The 14,951-nt window shown below is 45.1% G+C and overlaps 1 protein-coding gene and 1 pseudogene across 2 annotated transcripts in view; both read right to left on the bottom strand.

Annotated features, from left to right (window-relative positions):
* LOC121556564 (protein PALS2) overlaps positions 1-12,102 on the bottom strand; it is a 40,214-nt gene extending 28,112 nt beyond the window's left edge. For both annotated transcript variants that reach the window (XM_041870436.2, XM_041870437.2), the window contains exons 1-2: positions 11,655-12,102; positions 3,619-3,731 (exon numbers count right to left, since the gene is read on the bottom strand). The gene's annotated coding sequence lies outside the window, so the exon portion shown is untranslated. The remainder of the gene's footprint in view (positions 1-3,618; positions 3,732-11,654) is intronic.
* Positions 6,019-6,070, bottom strand: LOC121556584 (annotated as a pseudogene).
* Positions 12,103-14,951: the final 2,849 nt, after the last annotated feature.

Here is a 14,951-nt window from a genome sequence, read left to right as displayed (position 1 = left end):
CAGACTGGGGCGAAGGTTCACCTTCCAACAGGACAATGACCCCAAGCACACAGCCAAGACAACACAGGAGTGGCTTCGGGACAAGTCTCTGAATGTCCTTGAGTGGCCCAGCCAGAGCCCAGACTTGAACCCGAACTCCCCATCCAACCTGACAGAGCTTGAGAGGATCTGCAGATAAGAATGGGAGAAACTCCCCAAATACATGTGTGCCAAGCTTCTAGCGTCATACCCAAGAAGGCTTGGCTGTAATCCTTGCCAAAGGTGCTTCGACAAAGTACTGAGTAAAGGGTCTGAATACTTACGTAAATGTGATATTTCAGAATTTTATTTTTAATAAATGTGCAAACATTTCTAAAAACCTGTTTTTGCTTTGCCATTATGGGGTATTGTGTGTAGATTAATGAGGGGAAGAAACAATTTCATCCATTTTAGAATAAGGCTGTAACATAACAAAATGTGGAAGAAGTCAAGGGGTCTGAATACTTTCCGAATGCACTGTATGTACAGGTCCTTGTATGAACGGCCTGTCTCACCTCAGTAGCTATCGGGAAGACCAGGTGGTCATGTCTGGCTTTATACAATGGGTGGGTCTAATCCTGAATGCTGATTGGTTAAAACCGCATTCCAGCCGGTGTCTATTCCACAAGTTACCACCGGTTACATCTATGACGTTAAAATGCTTATTTACTCTGTTCCATCTGACTGCGCAATCCACTGTCTCATCAGCCCTGCCAGGTAATTTATAAACTTGATCTCCACTATAAAAAGCATCTAGACATTATCTCACATTTCTTTTAGACTAACATTTAGTTTTCAACGGCGGAGATTTGTATAAACCTTGCCGTCTGACTCTCTGACATTTGCAAACTGTTTCAATATACAAATTCGATCTCCAGCTGTCCTATAGTAATGAACGTGTCGGGAGTCGGGACGAAACAGACAGGCAGGCAGCATTTCTCAGCCAGTCGAAATCATGAATCAGCTGGCATCATTTTTATGTATATATACACAAAGAAATATCAATTGAAAAAAGGTCAAATTAAACGAAGTACAGCTCGTTTGCAGTCTTTCCAGCTTCCATTTGAAGTGATTGTGTTAGCTGTGTCGTTGGCTAGCTCCTCTGAACAACAGTTTCCTGACGAGAGAGCACATTTTCTATGCCAGGCGGAATCGCGCCTCCTTAGCTCATTGTTATGGATGTATCCAAATAAATGTCACTAGAAAACAACTTAAACAAATGCAAATGTGGCTGCTGTTATTCCGGCTGCACTGTTTGACGTGACTGTAGGTTAGCCATAGTTGGCTAGCTAGCAAGCAAGGGATAAGAACGTTGCCAGCCAGTATGGCAATGGAACATTTAGAACAAACAAACCATAAAAATTATGCCAGCTGATTCATGATTTCGACTGGCTGAGAAAAGCTGCCTGCCTGCCTGTCTCGTCCCGACACGTTCATTACTATAGGACAGCTGGAGATCGAATTTGAATATTGAAACAATGTTGCAAATGTCGGAGAGACAGACAGCAAGGTTTATACAAATCTCCGCTGTTGTAAACTAAATGTTAGCCTAAAAGAAATGTGAGATAATGTCTAGATGCTTTTTATAGTGGAGATCAAGTTTATAAATTGCCTGGCTGGGCTGATGAGACAGTGGATTGCGCAGTCAGATGGAACAGATTAAATAGACATTTTAAAGTAATAGATTTAGCCGGTGGTAACTTGTGGAATAGACTCCGGCTGGAATGCGGTTTTAACCAATCAGCATTCAGGATTAGACCCACCCGTTGTATAATTCAAGATGGATGTTGATGAAACACGTCACACCCCTTTAAACTGTCTATTTTAATTTATATGGTAACCACATTTGATTAGGATATGAACGAGTGCATAGTGATACATTCCAAACATCAAGAGCAAACACAAATGTGGGGCCTTGATGTAAAATACCCGGCATAACAAGGCGTGAAAAAACTACTGGAGCAGTAAGCTACTATCAATGGAGTGATTCAGTATGAAAAGCCTTCATTTCCATAACCCTAACAAGCAACTCGCTAAAACAACGGATAAGTCCCAAATGGAACCCTATTCCCTTTATAGTGCACTACATTTGACCAGGGCTCTGGTCAACAGAAGAGCACTATATAGGGAATAGGGTGCCATTTGGGACAGACAATGACTGGTCCCACTGGCAGATCTCTCCAACATTAACTATACAGGAGAACAGAACCGTTTCCCAATTCAAGCCTGTAAGTGGTTACTTGCAAAACACCCAAGGCTTGTCACAGCTTACTTACAGCTTTCTCTGGTCTAAGTTCTAATCTTCAGAAAACAAATATAGAGAAAATTCAGATATAAAATCATAAGGACTTTGACTTGCACACACTAACATACAGGTAACAAAATAAAGAAAACTCCAACATAAAGTGTCTTGATAGGGCGTTGGGCCACCACGAGCCGTCAGAACAGCTTCAACGCGCCTTGGCATAGATTCTACAAGTGTCTGGAATTCTATTAGAGGGATGCAACACCATTCTTCCATGAGAAATTCCATATTTTGGTGTTTTGTTGATGGTGGTGGAAAACGCTGTCTCAGGCGTCACTCCAGAATCTTCCATAAGTGTTCACTTTGAGACTCAATATTAGGAAGGTGTTCCTAATGTTTGGTATACTCACAAAACAAGAATGTGGAATGAAAACAAACCCAATGCACCGACAATGCCCCATTATAATACCTTGGAAATAATATGTTTTTGAGGGACATTTGAATGGAACAATAACACTACAGGATGAACTTTCCCCTCGGTACAGATCTAGGATAGGCTTCTCCGCTGCCAATCCTAACCATTAGTGGGGGGGAAAATGCTAAACTGTCCCAAGATCAGTGTCTAAGGGCAACTTCACCCTACATCAAAACCAGTCTGACTGCCCTCACCTCAGGCAGACAACACAGCACCTGGAAGGCTGGAGAAGGCAGGGTACCCACGTCAAATTGGTTCCACTTCATCAGATACAAACCAGGATGTCAACAACAACGTTGATCATTCTCTTTTTACATCGTTTCAAAGCCTTGGTGCGACATACCACCAAAGATCAAACACAGCCATATCTCCACTACAGTACGTGTTTCAGGTGCAATATGTTTGCCCAGCCGAGGATTATGAACAGACAGAATGACACAGAGGGACATTGAGGGCGGTCTGAGAGGATGGATAAAGGTTGTGCCCCAAATAGCAACCTATTTCCTTCATGGGCCCTGGTCAAAAGTAGTTCCCTATATAGGGAAAAGGGTGCCATTTGGGACACATCCCCAGAGTTCCACACAGAGAGGCTCCTGGTGACTGTACAAACCCATTCTCCAAACAGAGGAGAGTGCAAACTGCCCTAACCAAACCCACTGTGGCTCGTAGTCCAGATGGACACACACACACACAGCAGAAAATACATTTCCAGAACAGACACATTATTGTCCCGCCTTCACACCTTAGTTACTCTGACATCATCATGAATGGAGCACTGTTTCAAATAGAGACTCGTGCTTAACCAATCAGTGTTTAAAAAAGGTGGAAGTGACAGAAGAATGGAAGAAGTACAGAAGGAAGTGGAATCTCTGACACTCACCTGTGAATTGTGCTCCAATACAGCGCAGCACAACAGCTCAAAGCCTTACTCCAAGTACACACCAGTCATCTGGTGCCCCGCCTGCCTGCCTGCCTGCCACAACACAGAAGAACCTGAAGGGAACACAGGGAGAAAACACCTTGTTATTACCCAATGCCCAATAATAAGGGATCGCTAGCTAACCTGAAATGCTTGCTTTCCAGCTCAAATGCCTTCTAACAGAGTCACTCATCTGAAATAGCCGCGTCGGCCGTTAAATGACAATATTCCAACCACTTAACATTTAGTCCTGCATTTGGTCAGATCACTGCCACTCCAGAGGGCTTTCATTCCCCACTCTTTTACTAGTCTTAGTATGTGCTTTCTGATTGGACAAAGAAAGTAATGTGGTCATACCGGTCTGGTTAAAGGCTAATTACCACCGGCAAACGAGAAAGAATGAACATCTAGAGAAAGCTGCTGCATGGCTGTGGGGGGGAGAGAGCGAGAGAGACTGAAAAGCATTAATCGCATTATGTTGATTACCCTAGAGGTCAAGAGTACAAGTGGTCAACTCCAGAGCTGCCAAGTCACTGGCATCATTAAGTGGCCTATATCTGTCAGATTGGTTTTCATCACCACAGGGATTAGAAGCATTTGAAGCGTTCAACGTTCAAACCGTTTCATATTGGGCTTATGCTTCTAGGCTGCGTCCCAAACGAAACGGCACCCTATGGGCTGTGGTCAAAAGCTATAGGGAATAGAAGGGAACGGGGTGCCATTTGGGAACCACCACAAATCATATCAGCGCAAAGTGTCTGACAAGTATATCTGACATGCCATCTAAATCTACTGTCTGTAGCTCTGGGACTACAGCACTGTGACCCTCACTCTACCCTGCGACCCTCACTCTACCCTGCGACCCTCACTCTGCACTGTGTCCTGTAGTGGAGGCTTCACTGTGTCCTGTAGTGAAGGCTGCACTGTGTCCTGTAGTGAAGGCTGCACTGTGTCCTGTAGTGAAGGCTGCACTGTGTCCTGTAGTGAAGGATGCACTGTGTCCTGTAGTGAAGGATGCACTGTGTCCTGTAGTGAAGGATGCACTGTGTCATGTAGTGAAGGCTGCACTGTGTCCTGTAGTGAAGGCTGCACTGTGTCCTGTAGTGAAGGCTGCACTGTGTCCTGTAGTGAAGGCTTCACTGTGTCCTGTAGTGAAGGATGCACTGTGTCCTGTAGTGAAGGCTGCACTGTGTCCTGTAGTGAAGGCTGCACTGTGTCCTGTAGTGGAGGCTGCACTGTGTCCTGTAGTGAAGGATGCACTGTGTCCTGTAGTGGAGGCTTCACTGTGTCCTGTAGTGGAGGCTTCACTGTGTCCTGTAGTGAAGGCTGCACTGTGTCCTGTAGTGAAGGCTGCACTGTGTCCTGTAGTGAAGGCTGCACTGTGTCCTGTAGTGAAGGCTGCACTGTGTCCTGTAGTGAAGGCTGCACTGTGTCCTGTAGTGAAGGCTGCACTGTGTCCTGTAGTGAAGGATGCACTGTGTCCTGTAGTGAAGGATGCACTGTGTCCTGTAGTGAAGGCTGCACTGTGTCCTGTAGTGAAGGCTGCACTGTGTCCTGTAGTGAAGGCTGCACTGTGTCCTGTAGTGAAGGCTGCACTGTGTCCTGTAGTGAAGGATGCACTGTGTCCTGTAGTGAAGGATGCACTGTGTCCTGTAGTGAAGGATGCACTGTGTCCTGTAGTGAAGGCTGCACTGTGTCCTGTAGTGAAGGATGCACTGTGTCCTGTAGTGGGAGTGCTATATCCAGATGTTTTACCCAGGCCTTCTCCCTGAGGTGTGTGCACTTAACTCACTCCACCTGGTGGATTCCCCCATGAAAATAATACTATAGTGTTACTATGGTAGGAATCCTGTAGTATTTACTGTAGTGTTTTTGTGGACTTTACTGTAGTCTGGACTGAAGTCTGCAAAAACACAACAATGAATACTAGGCTTGGTCGATATACCGTTTACCGGTGTATTTCGAAATAACGGCAGTATGATATTCAATACCGTTTAAAAAAACATTTATTTTGGGGTTGGGGGCAGACTGGACTGCGGGGGGGGGTGTATGCTACGCCACTGCTTAAAACTATAACTAACTATAAGAAATCTAAGATGTCAAATAAATTATATCCCTGTTGCTTAAATTGGTTTGTGCAACAAAAAACAGAACAGTATGGTACAGAAACGATATGAAATAGATATCGCCCAACCCTAATGAATACTGTAGTATTTACAGTTTACTATAGTATAAATAATGTAGTAAAACATTTTATATATACTATAGTAATTACTGTTGTGTTTTTTGCGGACTGTAGTATTTTCTGTAGTGTTTTTGGAGACATTACATTTTTGTTTAATTATCTTTGACATAGAAGTGGGGGGCTTTCTCCTTGAGGAAACCTACTGGAGAAATACTGAAAGAGCAACTAGGGCCGAGTGGCGCAGCGGTCTAAGGCATTACAGACCCGGGTTCCAACCCAGGCTGCAGGCCGCGACCGGGAGACCCATGAGGCGGCGCACAATTGGCCCAGCGTCATCCGAGTCAGGGGAGGGTTTGGCCGGCCGGGATGTCCTTGTCCCATCGCGCTCTAGCGACTCCTTGTGGCGGGCCGGACACATGCACGCTGACTTCGGTCGCCAGCTGGACGGTGTTTCCTCCGACACATTGGTGCGGCTGGTTTCCGGGTTAAGCGAGCAGTGTGTCAAGAAGCAGGGTCGTGTTTCGGAGGATGCATGGCTCTCGACCGTCGCCCCCACCGAGTCGAGAGCCATGCATACGGGAGTTACAGCGATGGGACAAGACTGTAACTACCAATTGGGGAGAAGAAGGGGTAAAAAGTACCAAATAAAATAAAAAGACCAAATAACCTGTAGATAGGTAGGATTGGGTTCTGAACAGGGAGTTCAGAGCTTCTTCTCTTTTCATAACCATAGGGAACACAATATATGGTAATGTAGGTTTCTCACTTATGGGTGGCACAAATTGGGATATGGGGGAGGGGAATGGGCAGGGTATATGCAAATTAAATACTGTTATGTAGTGTTTTTGCTGACATTTCTGTAGTATTTACTACAGTGTTTTTGTGTGGATAATACTGTAATATTTATTATAGTATTGTACACTATACTACAAAATGCTATACTAAGTACTACACTCGGGAGCGGTACTATACTAAGTAATGCTCCAGAGTGGTGCGGCGGTCTAAGGCACTGCATCTCAGTACTAGAGGCGTCACTACAGACCCTGGTTCAATTCCAGGCTGTATCACAATCCGGACGTGATTGCGAGTCCCATAGGGCGGCGCACCGGGTTTGGCTGGGGTAGGCTATCATTGATAAGTTCCTTTCCTGAGGATGGCTCACAAACTCACAGTTCTGGGTGACTTTAACCTCCCTACGTCTACCTTTGACTCATTTCTCTCTGCCGCCTCCTTTCCACTCCTCTCCTCTTTTGACCTCACCCTCTCACCGTCCCCCCCTACTCACAAGGCAGGCAATACGCTTGACCTCATCTTTACTAGATGTTGTTCTTCTACTAATCTCACTGCAACTCCCCTCCATGTCTCCGACCACTACTTTCTCTCGCTCTCCTCCAACACTACTCACTCTGCCTCTATTCAGATGGTAATGCGCCGTCGCAACCTTCGCTCTCTCTCTCCTGCTACTCTCTCCTCTTCCATCCTATCATCTCTTCCCTCTGCTCAATCCTTCTCCCTCCAATCTCCTGATTCTGCCTCCTCAACCCTCCTCTCCTACCTTTCTACATCCTTTGACTCTCTATGTCCCCTATCCTCCCGGCCGGCTCGGTCCTCCCCTCCTGCTCCGTGGCTTGACGACTCATTGCGAACTCACAGAACAGGGCTCCGGGCAGCCGAGCGGAAATGGAGGAAAACTAGACTCCCTGCGGACCTGGCATCTTTTCACTCCCTCCGCTCTACATTTTCTTCCTCTGTTTCTGCTGCTAAAGCCACTTTCTACCACTCTAAATTCCAAGCATCTGCCTTTAACCCTAGGAAGCTCTTTGCCACCTTCTCCTCCCTGCTGAATCCTCCTCCCCCTCCCCCCCTCCTCCCTCTCTGTGGATGACTTCGTCAACCATTTTGAAAAGAAGGTTGACGACATCCGATCCTCGTTTGTTAAGTCAAATGACACTGCTGGTCCTGCTCACACTGCCCTACCCTATGCTTTGACTTCTTTCTCCCCTCTCTCTCCACATGAAATCTTGCGACTTGTGACGGCCGGCCGCCCAACAACCTGCCCGCTTGACCCTATCCCCTCCTCTCTTCTCCAGACCATTTCCGGAGACCTTCTCCCTTACCTCACCTCGCTCATCAACTCATCCTTGACCGCTGGCTATGTCTCTTCCGTCTTCAAGAGAGCGAGAGTTGCACCCCTTCTCAAAAAACCTACACTCGATCCCTCTGATGTCAACAACTACAGACCAGTATCCCTTCTTTCTTTTCTCTCCAAAACTCTTGAGCGTGCCGTCTTTAGCCAACTCTCTTGCTATCTCTCTCAGAATGACCTTCTTGATCCAAACCAGTCAGGTTTCAAGACTGGTCATTCAACTGAGACTGCTCTTCTCTGTCACGGAGGCTCTCCGCACTGCTAAAGCTAACTCTCTCTCCTCTGCTCTTGTCCTTCTAGACCTGTCTGCTGCCTTTGATACTGTGAACCATCAGATCCTCCTCTCCACCCTCTCCGAGTTGGGCATCTCCGGCGTGGCTCACTCCTGGATTGCGTCCTACCTGACAGGTCGCTCCTACCAAGTGGCGTGGCGAGAATCTGTCTCCGCACCACGTGCTCTCACCACTGGTGTCCCCCAGGGCTCAGTTCTAGGCCCTCTCTTATTCTCGCTATACACCAAGTCACTTGGCTCTGTCATATCCTCACATGGCCTCTCCTATCATTGCTACACAGACAACACACAACTAATCTTCTCCTTTCCCCCTTCTGATAACCAGGTGGCGAATCGCATCTCTGCATGTCTGGCAGACATATCAGTGTGGATGACGGATCACCACCTCAAGCTGAACCTCGGCAAGACGGAGCTGCTCTTCCTCCCGGGGAAGGACTGCCCGTTCCATGATCTCGCCATCACGGTTGACAACTCCGTTGTGTCCTCCTCCCAGAGTGCAAAAAGCCTTGGCGTGACCCTGGACAACACCCTGTCGTTCTCCGCTAACATCAAGGTGGTGACCCGATCCTGTAGGTTCATGCTCTACAACATTCGGAGAGTACGACCCTGCCTTACACAGGAAGCGGCACAGGTCCTAATCCAGGCACTTGTCATCTCCCGTCTGGATTACTGCAACTCGCTGTTGGCTGGGCTCCCAGCCTGTGCCATTAAATCCCTACAACTCATCCAGAATGCCGCAGCCTGTCTGGTGTTCAACCTTCCCAAGTTCTCTCACGTCACCCCGCTCCTCCGCACACTCCACTGGCTTCCAGTTGAAGCTCGCATCTGCTACAAGACCATGGTGCTTGCTGCTCTGGCACAAGTTCCCTCACGACGCCAGGACAGCGGAGTCACTCACCACCTTCCGGAGACACTTGAAACCCCACCTCTTTAAGGAATACCTGGGATAGGATAAAGTAATCCTTCTACCCCCCCTTACCCCACCCCCACCCCCAAAAAAAAAAAAAAAAAATATTGTAAAGTGGTTATCCCACTGGCTATAAGGTGAATGCACCAATTTGTAAGTGCTCTGGATAAGAGCGTCTGCTAAATGACGTAAATGTAATTGTAAATAAGAATTTGTTCTTAACTGACTTGCCTAGTTAAATAAAGGTAAAATAAAATATAATTTAAAAAAAACACATGATCAAGGGATACTACAGTGTATGGTATTCTATAGTAAGTACTATAGTATTCCATAGTAAACTGTAGTATTTTTTTTTATGTGGGTTTAAATTAGAGCACTGAATTGGTTTAAGCATTCATTATTTTGATATCATGGATGGTCAGTCCTTGCATCCATAGCGCTGTCTACACATTTGAGAGTGGTTACATTTATCCAGGCCCATCCCTCAGCTTCTGAACAAAACAGAGGCGGGGTCACCACTTTGTTATTGTTTTAATTAAGGACTCTAGCTTTACACCAGTCCATTCCTGTTCAAATATGTGAGGGGGAGTGAATGAGTTCAGTACACACTGACTGCACACTTCAGAGAGAATCAGAATTCAGCCAGGTCACGTGTCCCAAATGGCACCCTTTTCCCTATATCGTGCACTACTTTTGACCAGAGCCCTATGGGTGCCATTTGGGAGACAACCAGGATGGGTTCCCCACTGCTGCTCTCGCCAGCAGCATTCCCACAGAGGCTGAAATTCCCTGGATTCTCTGACACCTCAATTAAACCCTGAAGCCAGCCAGAGTCCCAGCCAGGGACCAGGGGGAAAGGGATCCGACCAGGGACCCAGGAACCCAGCCAGGGACCAGGGTATATAATAAGCAGTGGGCTAAAGGGATGAATGGGCTTCACTGTCAGACCAGGGGCTTATTCAGGAGAGTGCTTCAGTGCAATGTTACAGACCATTTAAATATAAAAGTGAATTGTAGAATAGACAAGGTTCTCTATACATTTGTCTGAAGGATCGTACTACTGTACTCCATTGAATACGCCCCTGGACTGCCCCTGTCTGTCCTTCTACAGTGTCCCCTCAGCTTTGCTTTTATTTCACTAAATGGGACACCATGTCACTAGGCTTTTTATTGATGAAATACCGGAACTGAGAGTGAAAAATATGTTTAAAGCTCAGACGCAAACAAGGATTTTGACAAGCCGCTGACCTACACTGCCACAGGAATGAAGAACAAAAACCACTAATTACAGGAAGAAGTCAAAAGTTGGCATGACTTTCCTTTGTGGTCTGTTGATCCAAACAGATCATGTCTCCCAAATAACAGAATCAAAAGGACAAGATGTACATCCCAACTAGCACCCTTTCCCTGTATAGTGTACTACATTTGACCAGGCCCCCCTTCTGCACCATGAAAAGGCTGGCATTTGGGACTCTAACAAGTTGTTAGATTGGACAATCTGTTTTATCATTCAATGTGTCAATGGAAACGTCCAAGTCATGATGAAATAATAGGCTCATATGTGAGCATGCCGACACTGACAGAATAATGTATAGAGTGACTAACTACACATAGCCAACTAAAAAAGGGCGGATCCATACAAAGCAAAATATGTGATACAATTTGATGGACAGGTACAGTAGCTACATTGGTTTCTCTCTTCCTTGTTGACACTGAAGTGTCCTTTCGCAATTTGTCTAACATTGATATGTCTGACGCTTACAGCTCAACACGTGGAACCTTCCAGAAAGCCAACACAAATCTCCCAAACACCTTAGTTACCCTCCAAATAACACATTTGGGACACACACTTGTTACAGTAGTGCACACAAATATTAGCTAGCTTCGTGAGCGAGGTGCGGAACACGTGCAGACATTTTGGGTTTCCCATTTGGCTGAGACAGAGCAGATGAGTGGTCGCATGGGACACGTTCCTAGCGTTTTGCTAACTTTATTAGCCAACTGTCCGATTGATATATCAAGCTAATACAACCACTTTTCTGGCCAATTAACTCATTGGTATTTCTGAAGCATTTCGAGCACAATTTGACGGAGTACAAAATGACAGCAGATGATTGGCACAATTCCACATAACTTGTGGCAAACAAGCTAACTTGATATATGGTTTAGATTGCCAATAAGCAAACTAGTTATAGGTAGTCTAGAAATATAGCTAACACGCTCGATGTTTGGTTAGCAATGGTAGCTAGCATGATATTATTAGCTTGCTAGCTATCAACTCTGAGTCCCAGCCTGACTGGATCCAGCTAGTTGGCTAGTGAGCGTTGCAAGAATGGTGAGTGGATTGCTAGCCTAACCTGACTTGCGTTTCGCTATTTGAACCCTTTTTTCGTGGCACTGAGCCCCTCACGCTGTTTCGAAGTCTAATGGGCTATGAAGGAGATGGTAATAAAATGTATGACTTTACCTGACGTTCTCCGTGTGATTCCGTCAGAATTTCAGATCTCCATAGATTCCGTGCACCCCAGAGTAGGCTACTCTTTCTCGCTCGCAACCGGCGACGCCTGTCATGGAGACATGCCGCCGAATGACGTTTGATCTCGAAGTCCACTTTAGAGACGAGTAGTTAGCGAATGTAGTTTCCACCCACTTAATAACGTACTACAGAAATACTTTCATGCAAACTCTGATTACTATCAGTTTGCTTTGCTTACCAGATTGGTTGGACTAATTTCCTCACACTCACCTGAACTTGGTATAGTATAAAATATTATCAATATTTTATATTGTGTCTAAACTTCAGACTTGCTCTTTTCCGTTCATATATAGTTTTCAGATTGCACTACAATCACCGTAATTATTTATTCAATTATAGATGATTCTGTATTTGACATTGACTGTGACCACGCTCTACAAACAGCTTTAACCCACACAGCAACATCCTTATATAGTATAGCCCGCTATGGGACCTGGTCAAAAGTAGTTCACTATATAAGGAATAGGGTGCCATTTGGGACGTATTATCCATATGTTAGTTAAACAACATGACTAGCCACTGTTACACATTCATACTCCTTGTGAAATAAATAACAAGCATTAAACACGAGTAGCCTATACAGTGTCTTCGGAAAGTATTCAGACCCCTCGACTTTTTCCACATTTTGTTACGTTACAGCCTTATTCTAAAATTAAGTTAATTTATTTTTCCTCATCATTCTACACACAATAGCCCATAATGACAAAGCGAAAACCGGTTTTTAGAAATGTTTGCAAATGTATTAAAATAAAAAACAGAAATACCTTATTTACATAAGTATTCAGACCTTTTGCTTTGAGAATCGAAATTGAGCTCAGGTACATCCTGTTTCCACTGATCATCCTTGAGATGTTTGTACAACTTGATTGGAGTCCACTTGTGGTCAATTCAATTGATTGGACATGATTTGGAAAGGCACACCTGTCTATATAAGGTCCCACAGTTGACAGTGCATGTCAGAGCAAAAACCAAGCCATGAGATCGAAGGGATTGTCCGTCGAGCTCCAAGACAGATTGTGTCAAGGCACAAATCTGGGGAATGGTACCAAAACATTTCTGCAGCATTGAAGGTCCCCAAGAACACAGTGGCCTCCGTCATTCTTAAATGGAAGAAGTTTGGAACCACCAAGACTCTTCATAGAGCTGGTCGCCCGGCCAAAGTGAGCAATCGGGGGAGAAGGGCCTTGGTCAGGGAGGTGACCAAGAACCCGATATTCACTCTGACATACCTCCAGAGTTCCTATGTGGAGATCGGAAAACCTTCCAGAAGGACAACCATCTCTGCAGCACTCCACAAATCAGGCCTTTATGGTAGAGTGGCCAGACGGAAGCCACTCCTCAGTAAAAGGCACATGACAGCCCGCTTGGAGTTTGCCAAAAGGCACCTAAAGACTCTCAGACCATGAGAAACAAGATTGTCTGGTCTGATGAAACCAAGATTGAACTCTTTGGCCTGAATGCCAAGCGTCACATCTGGAGGAAACCTGGCACCATCCCTACGGTGAAGCATGGTGGTGGCAGAATCATGCTGTGGGGATGTTTTTCAGCGGCAGGGACTGGGAGACTAGTCATGATTGAGGGAAAGATGAACAGAGTAAAGTACACAGATATCCTTGATGAAAACCTGCGCAGGACCTCAGACTGGGGTGAAGGTTCACCTTCCAACAGGACAACGACCCTAAACACACAGCCAATACAACGCAGGAGTGGCTTCGGGACAAGTCTGTGAAAGTCCTTGAGTGGCCCAGCCAGAGCCCGGACTTGAACCCGATCGAACATCTCTGGAGAGACCTGAAAATAGCTGTGCAGCAACGCTCCACATCCAACCTGACAGAGCTTGAGAGGATCTGCAGAGAAGAATGGGAGAAAATCCCCAAATACAGGTGTGTCAAGCTGGTAGCGTCAACTGTAGCTCAGTTGGTAGAGCATGGCACTTGCAATGCCAGGGTTGTGGGTTCGTTTCCCACAGGGGGCCAGTATGAAAAATGTATGCAATGTAAGTCGCTCTGGATAAATGACAACAAAAACATTTTTTTACTGAAGGCTGTAATCGCTGTCGAAGGTGCTTCAACAAAGTGCTGAGTAAAGGGTCTGAATACTTATGTAAATGTGATGGTTTTTTTAATTATCAATTTGCACACATTTCTAAAAACCAGTTTTTGCTTTGTCATTATCGGGTATTGTGTGTAGTTCGATGAGCAAAAAAAAACTATTTTATCAATTTTAGAATAAGGCTATAACGTAACAAAATGTGGAAAATATCATGGGGTCTGAATACTTTCCGAATGCACTGTATATTTCAGTACAGCCAAGACACCAGAGCCCTGGTCAAAAGTTGTCCACAATATAGGTTGTCAATTGAGACTCAAACAGAGAATCTTATGTTACATTTGAGCATTCTATAACATTGAACGCTCTAGAACAGGCCCCACATTATCTTCTAAAACAGGACTTAGTCCCAAATGGCACCCTACCAGGCCCCAATGGGACTCTGGTCAAAAGTAGTTCACTACAAAGGTAATAGGGTGCCATTTGGGACACAAATTAGGTAACTGTGTTCATGCACCAGATCTTCATTATCATATGAGGTCCCTTTGAGGTAACCAGGCCAGCGTCCTAAATAGCAAACTATTCCGTAGTGAACTACTTTTGACATTGGCCCATAGGGATCCAAGGCCACTTAATACGATTATACACCTTAATCTGTTTTCACGTTCGGCAAGGTGCTGTTATATAGGCGATTATACACAATCAAAATCCACACAGACCAGTGAAAGGTTAACAGTGTTACACATTGAAATAATGAATCGAATGTTATTCTCACCTTTCACTCCGCTGTTTGAAGGCTAGATTCCAAGCTGGAGTATTATGGTGTCTGAGAGTACCAGGCCACTCCAGTAGAGGGCAGTATATCTCTTCGTAAAACCAGTGGGAACAAAGAGAACCCTGTGCACAGCAGTGGTTCTTGGTGTAGATCCAGGTCCTTTTTTATTTTTTATTTTTATTTAACCTTTATTTAACCAGGTAAGCCAGTTGAGTACATGTTCTCATTTACAACTGCGACCTGGCCAAGATAAAGCAAAGCAGTGCGATAAAAACAACAACACAGAGTTACATATGGGGTAAAACAAAACATAAAGTCAAAAATACAACAGAAAATATATATATACAGTGTGTGCAAATGTAGCAAGTTATGGAGGTAAGGCAATAAATAGGCTATAGTGCAAA

Source organism: Coregonus clupeaformis, unplaced genomic scaffold (assembly GCF_020615455.1).
Source record: "Coregonus clupeaformis isolate EN_2021a unplaced genomic scaffold, ASM2061545v1 scaf0064, whole genome shotgun sequence".
NCBI lineage: Eukaryota > Metazoa > Chordata > Actinopteri > Salmoniformes > Salmonidae > Coregonus > Coregonus clupeaformis.
This window is presented reverse-complemented; position numbering and strand designations above follow the sequence as displayed.